Source organism: Phyllostomus hastatus, unplaced genomic scaffold (assembly GCF_019186645.2).
Source record: "Phyllostomus hastatus isolate PE091 unplaced genomic scaffold, TTU_PhHast_1.1 phas_scaffold_501, whole genome shotgun sequence".
NCBI lineage: Eukaryota > Metazoa > Chordata > Mammalia > Chiroptera > Phyllostomidae > Phyllostomus > Phyllostomus hastatus.
In genome coordinates, this window is record NW_025334033.1 from 12,505,041 (window position 1) to 12,514,328 (window position 9,288).

Genomic DNA, 9,288 nt, shown 5'->3' on the forward strand with positions numbered 1-9,288 from the left:
GTCACTCCAAGCTAGGAGGTCAGCATGAGCTGAGCAAAGGCATTGAGATGGGAACCAGAATGCCGTAAAGAAGGTGAGGACCCATAGCAGGGAAGAGTAGGAAATAAAATTGGAGAGGAGAGGATGTCATAAAGGTAGAGTTTAAATGATAATTTAAATGCTGTAATACCTTGTGTGCACCATGTTCTTAATCTTGTTTTAAATGATCTGTTAAAGCAGTTAGTTTCCTCCCCCACCCAAGTGTGGACTCCTGGAAGCAGGCATTGTTGAGAGCCTCATGGGGCCAGGTAGCTTGCTAGGATCCAAGGATACAGAGGTGAGGCTGTCACAGCAAGGGTCCTCTGAGGCTTGGGTGGAATTGGCCAGATCCAAAGTCTTGCATGTAAAGCATCACTGGGAAGTAATATCCTGGGAGGAAAAGCTAGGGAAGGTGAGAAAAGGAGCTTCTGAAGGGCAGCAAGGTGTTCCCATCACTTAGTGCAGAGCCTGTCATGTGGCAAGAGCTTAACAAATGTTGAAATGAAGATTATCTTATTCTTATTTTATAGAACTATTCTTGTGGTATACACAATTTTGTTTTTATTTTTTAATTAATATTGCATAATTTCCCCCCATTTTTGGCATGTTTTATTATCTCCCAACTCCTTTTTCAAAAAATTTCAAACCTACAAAAAAGCTCAAAGAAAGCACAGTGGAAACCTGTATACCCTTCACCTAGATTCACTAGTTTTTAACATTTTGCCATACTGGCTCTATCCCTTTTTCTTTTTTTCATAAGCACTTGATTGCAAGTTGAAAATATCATGACACTTCACCTCTAAATACTTCAGCAGCTATTTCCTAAGAATAAGAAATTCTTCTATAGGGCCATAAAACCATTATCACAACTTAATATGTCTATTTTACAGTCTATGCTGAAATTTGTCTATTTTCCCTCCAAAATGTCACATATATTTTTAATTTAGGATTTAATCAAGATTACCCCATTGTATTTGTTTAAGTTTCTTTAGTTTCTTTTAACCTTAAACAGTTCCCCATTGAATTTGTTGTTCGAGGCATTGATTATTTTGAAGTGTCTGAGGCAGTTGTCATGTAGAATGTCCCACATTCTGGATTTTCCCATAGTTTCCTCATGATTAGATTTAGGGTAATCATTTTTAAAAAGACTTTCCAGCCAGGGGTGGAGGGGTATAAGGGGACTAAATGGTAATGGGAAAAAAGTACAAGAAACATTAAATTTAAAAAATTAAAAAATTAAAGGACTTTCCAGTTTTGAAAAGATCGCTACATAGGGGATGTTGTGGATCTCCCAGTGTGTCACACTGGGAGGCTGATAGTGCACATTTGCATCTTTATTAGTGATGCTAGGCTTGATATGATATCTTGGTTAAGTTGGATTTTATCAAATCTCTCAACTTTGCAACTTAAAGTAAGCTCTGGTGTGATTTCCTAAGACCTTTTCACTAGTGGCTTCCAAAAGTGTTTTACCCAGTGGTTTTAACTTCCATGATAATCTATGCTTGCATTTGTTATTCTACTGGGGATTGCAAAATGCTGATTCTCTAATTCTGTTATTTCTTCCGCATTTATTATCTGGAATTCTTTTATCGAGAGTTCCTCCTTCTCTTCTTCTTCCTCCTCCTCCTTCCTTTCTCTCTCTCTCCCCATGGTCTCAAAAATTCTTTTTTTAAAAAAATTCAATATGATATAATCCATTACTATTAACATTGTCTTTGATGTTCAAATTGCCCTAAATTTGTCCAATAGGAGCCCTTTCAGAAGGCTTGTGTCTTTTTGACTTGGTCCCATCAATCTTTAAGCACTTACCTGCTTTCTTACACAAAATATTTCACTTTCAACTTGTACTTGCCCTGCTGCAGACATGTAAACAGTCATTTCTTTAAGGAAATCTTACTCTTTTTAGTTGGAAATGATATTAACAGTTGATTTAATAGTTTTAAATTGACTATTTAATATACCACCAAATGTTCATCAGCACTTTTATTGGTTGAGCATTTAGGCTATTTCCACTCTCCTCTCCTCTAAGTTATTGTGTAATAAACATCTTTATGCAGATAACTTTTCCAAATTTAGGATTATTTTCTTTGGCAAGATTACCAAAAGTGGAATTATTGGGGCAAAGAGTATATATATTTTTTCTGACTCTTGATACATATTGTCCAGTTGTTCTCATGGAAAGTTTTTAAAGTCAACAATGACTTCTAAGTAGCAAACCTAATGATTTTGATTCATTCCTCTTTCTCCTTTGCAGATCCTGAGTTTGCTGACCTCCTTTGTGCTTGAAATCTTCTCCCAAATGTTACTTAAAATGACGGTTTCTGGTTCTTCTCTCTTCTCTCAGGCCACATCCTGTCTTCCTCCATTAACCTCCTAAGTTTATGCATGTCCCAAGGCCTAGTCCTTACCTCTCACTTTTCTTTCTGGGTACTGACTGAATGGGGTGTCCTCACTTTTGTGCCTAACTTTGGATGCTCAGTACTGTCCTGAGCTCTGATCCCTTCTGGGTTTTGCCTTCCTCTAAGTCTGGTCTTTGCCTTGCCTTGGGCACAACTTGGTCTGAAACCTTGAGAGGATTAATATATCCTAGTACACTCATGTGCAGTCTGTTCTTTGAGATTCTGGATGTAGATGGAGCTTCATTTGGGCCAAGTTTTCTATTTGTCTGATATGAAAATAACATGGTTTTGTGTTGAAAGAATACAATTTAAGATGCAGCCAAAAAGCAAACTGGGCCACTTCATTCATTTATGGACTCCATAAGAAAGCTCTGTTCAAATATTTATGGAGAAGATGTATGCTTGGAACACAAACATAGTAAGATTCAGTTCTGCCTTCAATGAACTTGAATTTTCTAACTTCAGTGGTTTGTGACTTAAGTTGGATCCTGACAGTAAGATTGGTGAGAGATGGAAGTAGAGAATCTCCAAATATTAACAAGTTCCTCTTCCCAGTTCTAAATCCAGTATGCTTTCCTGCACTTCCAACCTGAAATCAAAATAGGGCTGCTTCCCAACACAGGGTAGGCTTCCATCCAAAGTTTTTTATGGGCACAGTAATGAATAACTTTCTACACTCTTCAATGCAAACATCTCCTACCCTCCCCAGCCAGGAGCCAGGGCTTGGGGAGAAAAAGGACAAGATCAGGGTGGATGGTGATTCCTTTCAGGTATGTGTACTATTTTTTCCTGTAAAGGGAGATTGCCTACCAGAGCAAATCTGTCACATCAAGTTCTGACTTTTGGAAGAGAAGGGAGGAGGCCATTTGTATTTTGCAAGAAGCAAGGGGGAATATATTTACATACATACATACATACATACATACATATATAAGTGTTTATACAAAGACTGTCATGGAAAGATATATCTGAAACTGGCAATAATTGGTGAATGGGCTGAAGAATGAGAAGGAGGGTTACTTTTCACTGGACTTGTGCACATGCAGTCTCTCTTTAAAAATGAAGAATTCAGTTTTTAAAAAATGCATGAAAAGGAAAAATATAGCAAGGTCGTGGAGTGAGAGGGGCGCTGTTTTGTTGCTGTAGGAGAGTGATTTGGACGCCGATTTTCAAACTGTTTGGCATGGAGCTGAAGCGTTAAATGAGACTTACTGAAGGTAGTGAGTGATCTTAGAAGTCGCTCAGCATTCAAGGTAGAGAGGTACAGTGGTTTATTTCAAGAAGAGTTATGGTATTTATAAAGCATTATCAACTGGGAAAAGGAGGAAAAATAAAATGCAAGCTCCTTGCCGTGCCATTGTTCCCACAATGCCGTGACTCGGATTCGAACCGAGGTTGCTGCGGCCACAACGCAGAGTACTAACCACTATACGATCACGGCGAGCTACCGGAGCCTTGAGACTGAGTCCTTTTTAGTGTCCCTTTCAGTAGTCATACGCTTTCCCAGTTTATACGTCACTGAACGGCCCGCCTATGGGGCGGGGTTTCAGCCTAAGACTGAGTCTGAGAATGCGCAGGCGCATTGCCCTCTCGTCAGTTGCTAGGGTTCTTTCTTGCTTTGGTCCTTTAGCCTCCGATTCGGTGATAATGCAGAGGGGAAGGGTGGGTTCCATGTGAATGAAACAGGAATTTAGAGGTGACTGGGCATCAGGTACGGGACTGGCCGGAAATCAGAGTGTTCACAAGCTTTAACTCCCATTCCTTGAACGACACCCATCTTCTGTGCCCGGGAGACCCTTCAAGGGACCCTGGGCTTTCAGGGGCCCTCCTCAGGGGTTCTCTTCCTCGTTGATCCCCCCAGAAGTAACACAACGCCGCCTCTGCGGAGGAGGTGGACACCCTACAATCCGGTTGGCCACGCAGAAGGGATTCAAAGCATCACACCCTGCCATTACCCTCCCTCCAACACCCACTTCCTTGCAGCTTCTCCTTTTCTCCGAAGGCCCTGATTGCCCCCTCCGCAGTGCTCCCGCCGCACTCGGTGCCCACCTCTGTTGTGCCCCTTGGCGGTAGCAGGGCCCAGGCTGGGTTTTTCTTGTCTATCAGTGCTCCCACCTCCACGGCGTCCAGAACCAGGCCGAGTCCAAAGTACGCGGTGGCTTTTTGCTAAACTGAGAACGCACCACTGGTTCTGAAAAGTGAAGCCACGAACCAGTGTCATTTGCTGTAATCAACCACCCCCCCTACACACACACACACACACACACACACACACACACACACCCTACAGAATCGCCAGAGGGATCTTGCTAAACACGAATTGAAACGTTTGATCGCTTCACCATTCACTTCCTCCCACATTCCAGACTGCAAGAAATTTGTCTACCTTTTTCAGTTCATCTCTTGGCTTTCCATCAGAGTCGTTTCCCATTTCCCTAATTACTTGCATTCATTCACTCAACAGGTCCTTGAGAAGTGCTTGTCAGGCCAGGGCCTTTGGGCGTCTTGGGGATGGAGAAGAGAGAAAATTTGCAAAGAGGAATTACGATACATAGTTCTTTAAGCTTCTGCACAAGAGGTTATTCTGGCTGATGACAAATTTTCTTTGTGCCTTCAAGAGCTGTTTCACAGGTCACCTGCTCTGCGAAGCCTTCTCTCCCTATTATTGGGAATCCGTTTCCAGCGCTGCCATGGAAATTCTTACAGACCTGTGACAAAGTAGCCTTGTGAGTGCTTTGTGCTTGTCTCCAAGAACAACATGCGTAGAGCCAGAGTAACTGGAAGCTTATATATGTCGTATGCCCAATTTGGCCAAAGCTGGAGAAAACGTCGTTTTGCACTGTCACAAAGGGATTGGAATCCATTTTCCGAAAGTTATAAAATACCTCGCGAAAAATGGAGAAGAGCTCTAAAAACTGAACCCCTTGCCGTGTTATTGCTTTACGCAATGCCGTGACTCGGATTCGAACCGAGGTTGCTGCGGCCACAACGCAGAGTACTAACCACTATACGATCACGGCGAGCTACCGGGGATCCGAAGGCATGTCTCTTCTTCCGAGATCTTGTGTGTTAAATGCCACGCCCCTCGACGGGTCACTGACTTGTCATGGCTTGTTCCCGCCCAGTCCCAGATTCGCCGTTTTCTGAGCCTAAGCTGGAGCGTTTGTCTCCTTGCTTTCCTGATTTCAGTTTCCACTCGTTCCTGGGCCGGATTCCTCCTCTTCACTTCCAGGGAGGCTGCGCTGGGTCTTCCCCTTCCCGGCGTCACAAAGGAAGTTGTGCGGGGGAGTCGGGACTGATTTTCCTTCTTATAGAACTTAAAAGACAGCCCCATTCCGAACCAGAATCTGTTCAGACAGCGTGAGCGCCGGCCGGGGCACGGTGGGTGTGAGAAGGATCTATCTAGGGCCACCGGTTGGTCGACTTTGGGGTCTCACGTCCCTATAGGCTACGTCAGCCTGGCCTCACTGGAGTCCTTTAAGTTTGCAAAGCACTTTCATATCTTTTCTTTTATGGTCCCTTAGGGCGACCTGCGGGGATTTCGGCTGACCCGGGAGTTCACGATGCCCGTACTCTGCCTCAGGGTCATTACGAGGGCCAGTGGAACCTGATCGACACTGGTCAATTTGGGAAGAATGGTGGCCTTATACAAGAGGACAATATTTGACAGAAGTTGGCTCGCAGCGTCCCGGTAGCTCGCCGTGATCGTATAGTGGTTAGTACTCTGCGTTGTGGCCGCAGCAACCTCGGTTCGAATCCGAGTCACGGCATTGTGGGAACAATGGCACGGCAAGGGCGCTCTTTTTAGGTTTGGGAAGCTACATTCTTCTCCATAATTGCTCCGTGCCTGATAGCCTGACTTTAGGCCAGAGCAAGTCGAAATTATACAATAGCAAAAGATGGAAGTACTTTTGGATTTGGCTCTCAGGTGGCTGACAGCAGCTGTATCACTGTTACGGAGGAAATCAGGTAGGGCTCAGTGAAGACTGAACCTCTCCAGCTGCTCCCCGGGGACATGGGGGTGTGTGGCAAAGTAAGTCAGGAAGCATTCCTGGGGAGATGGGCATTGCAGTGGGTGGGGTTGTATCCTCTTTACCTACAATCCACCAGCAGAGACTTACTGAATGGGGTGTTAAGAGCAAGACACAATTGAGGACTGTAATTCGCAGGTCTCCCCACAGTCAGTTTCCTAAATTTGATGAGTTTAAAGCCACGCAACAGGACAGCTCAGACCATGAGAGAACAGAATGGGGGAAGGTGAGTCAAAGAAACTGCCAGATTTAAGGGATACACACAGCATATGCGTATGTGTATGTGAATATGAAATCAACATCACATGCAAAAATAAAACTGGCCAACAGAAATGTGACAACTTTCATGCCTCTGACCAATCACCGAATAACTACACTGAAGGTTTTTAAATCCACAGGCTGGAATAAGGTGTCAGGTAGGAAGCAAGGAAAGGCTTTGGTTCCTATCCTGATGGCCCTGCCACCATCTATCCTCCCAGTCCTTTCCTGCAGCTGCTTCAATACTGGACAATGAGCTGTTCCCAGAATCTGTTAGTCTCCTCTAACAATATTACGAGTAAAAACAGTCAACCAAGAAAATAAAAAACACCAACATACTCTATATGAGGTAACCCACTCTAGTCATTCACATTCATCCAAGGCAACTGAAGTATATTCTGAGGGCAGTAATGCTCTAAAGAAAGCTAAACAGAAAGTTCCTGGTTGTAGGAAGAATAACAGAAAGGGAAGGTGTTCTCTTGCACTTCTGACTGCTGGCCTTCTTGGCAGGGATAGCTATCCTGGAGATGGATACATACAGCTCTCATAATTTTATAGTATCTTTTTCTGAGGTCACTCACTTGATTCCCCTTGCTCTGACTTGAGATAATGATTTGACTGCCCATGTAGCTGTTCTTACAGGGAAGAGCATTGTTCTCAACAACTCAGTTATTCTTGTTATTGGTTTTTGATGTAGAGTCTTAAGAATTTGGTTGGTATGATTCATTTCCCTTGAGTTTCCTTATGTCTGGGTGCACTGACAAAATGGAGTTTCTGAGCTGCTGAAACAGAGCTACAGATCCTGACCTTGGATGACCTCACCTGCTGCTCTGGGACACCCTCTCTAAGCACTCAGACAACAACCTGTCCCCTCAACCTCTTGCTTTACACCCACTTTTTGTAGTTTCTGATACTGGGATTGTGTCCTTTCCCCCACTCCTTCTAACTTGAAGTCTAAGCTGTTCTTTAGGTCTCAGCACTAGGAAAGAGGCAAGCAAACCTTCAAGAGGCAAACCCATCTAGGGAGGAGGCTGCAGCCCTGGACTTCCACTAGGAGGCTCTGCATCCCAGGAAGAGATGTGGAATGCTGAGGCTGGAAGCTCCTGTCCTGCACCTGTGGCCCACAGGTCCACAGCCCAGGGCCAAGAGATGTGCGATTTTAGGTTCCCAGGAAGCACTCCCTGGCTTCTAGATTTTATTTATTCAACAAAGTTTAAGGAGCCAGGTACTGATCTAGGCACTGGGGAATTAATCCTGAACAAGACAAAGCCTACCTCCTTGCTCACTGATTCTTAAAAGCCCTTAATAGGGCACAGAGACACCACATGAACTTCCTGACTTTATTCCCACTGAGGCAGCCGGCCTCAGATCCTTTCCTGAGGACAGATTTTGATCAGGCCAGAGAGAAGCCAGAGAATGGAGAAAAGGAAAAGAAAGAAGGGGGTTTTAGCTCCAAAGACTCTGCTGGCTTCCCATTTACCTGTGCTGTCCTGCTTCAGTACATGTCTATTGCATAACTGCTTCTCTCCAAGTCCCCATCTGACCCAGGTTGGACCCCATTTCCCTCCCCCACTTTCAAAAAGATGACATGGACAGTGATTTCCTTGAAAAGAATGGGATTGGGGCTGTTTGCAGAGGTGGAAAGGAGAGGAGCAAAGACAGGAGATGACAGCAACCGCTCACTCCCTTCTGTTTTTCTTACAGGTCACAGAATCAGCAGACCCTCCACCTGGAAAAGTTCTTGAGAACATAACCTGTGGACTGAATCATAGGTGGAGTTTGTAGGCTTCAAAGCTGGTGCCAACCCAGTGGCCCTTCCCTGTTAGAGTTATCTTAATTCATTTTAGTAGAACACAAAATTACACCTATCTTCATTGCAATAATGCTTGCAGAAAAGCTTTTTTTCAGGAACTGAGAGTATCTTCCTGAGAACATATGAACTGAGAGGCTGAATCAGGCCCCCTTCAACTGTGCAATGTCCCATCAGCACCCTCTGGGGCTTTAGGGAAGTCAGGGGACAAATTTGATACCTACCACTGGGGGTTTGTAACTCTACTTGATAAAATACCCAACTGCCTAGATTCATATCTAAGATTTCCACTTAACAGTTGTTGGGCAAATTGCTTAACTTCTCTAAGCCCCACCTTTTGTAAAATACTGGCTTAATAAAGCAGTAATTACCTCCTAGAGGGTTGGGAGATTTCAGTGAAATAAAGCATGAAAGGCCCTTGGCTCAGAGTTTTGCATCAAGTAAGGTCTTCATAAAGGTTACCTAATATTATTACTATTAATTGAGTTTGATGATGATCATGCTAGGACATGGTTTCTGTGAGCATTTTCTGCTTCTCCCTGCAGGCCTTTGTCACGTATTAACAAGACCATCCAGTGCTCTGACATAGAGCTTGACAAAAACTCATCAATGTCTAGGCTGGGCCCATAGTGCCTGGTCACCAAGTTCAGTCAGGGCCTTCCAGGCAGGTGGCATTCACTTGCTGTGGCATGGAGTATTTTTCTTTTACCAAAATATGGCTCCTCAGAAGGCTTTTCTTTGCCTAGCATTTCTTGCTTATATTCTGCAGTGT

General features: G+C 44.0%; 1 long non-coding RNA gene and 3 other non-coding genes across 4 annotated transcripts; 2 read left to right on the forward strand and 2 right to left on the reverse strand.

The window, feature by feature from the left end:
* Positions 1–3,786: 3,786 nt before the first annotated feature.
* Positions 3,787–3,858, reverse strand: TRNAH-GUG. The gene has a single exon. It is a non-coding gene; the product is annotated as a tRNA-His (tRNA).
* Positions 3,859–5,365: 1,507 nt separating this feature from the next.
* Positions 5,366–5,437, reverse strand: TRNAH-GUG. Its single transcript has one exon. It is a non-coding gene; the product is annotated as a tRNA-His (tRNA).
* A 238-nt stretch (positions 5,438–5,675) lies between these two features.
* LOC123808969 lies at positions 5,676–8,475 on the forward strand. The gene is made up of 3 exons (XR_006783860.1): positions 5,676–5,798; positions 5,942–6,132; positions 8,411–8,475. It is a non-coding gene; the product is annotated as an uncharacterized LOC123808969 (long non-coding RNA).
* On the forward strand, positions 6,116–6,187 carry TRNAH-GUG. The gene has a single exon. It is a non-coding gene; the product is annotated as a tRNA-His (tRNA).
* Positions 8,476–9,288: the final 813 nt, after the last annotated feature.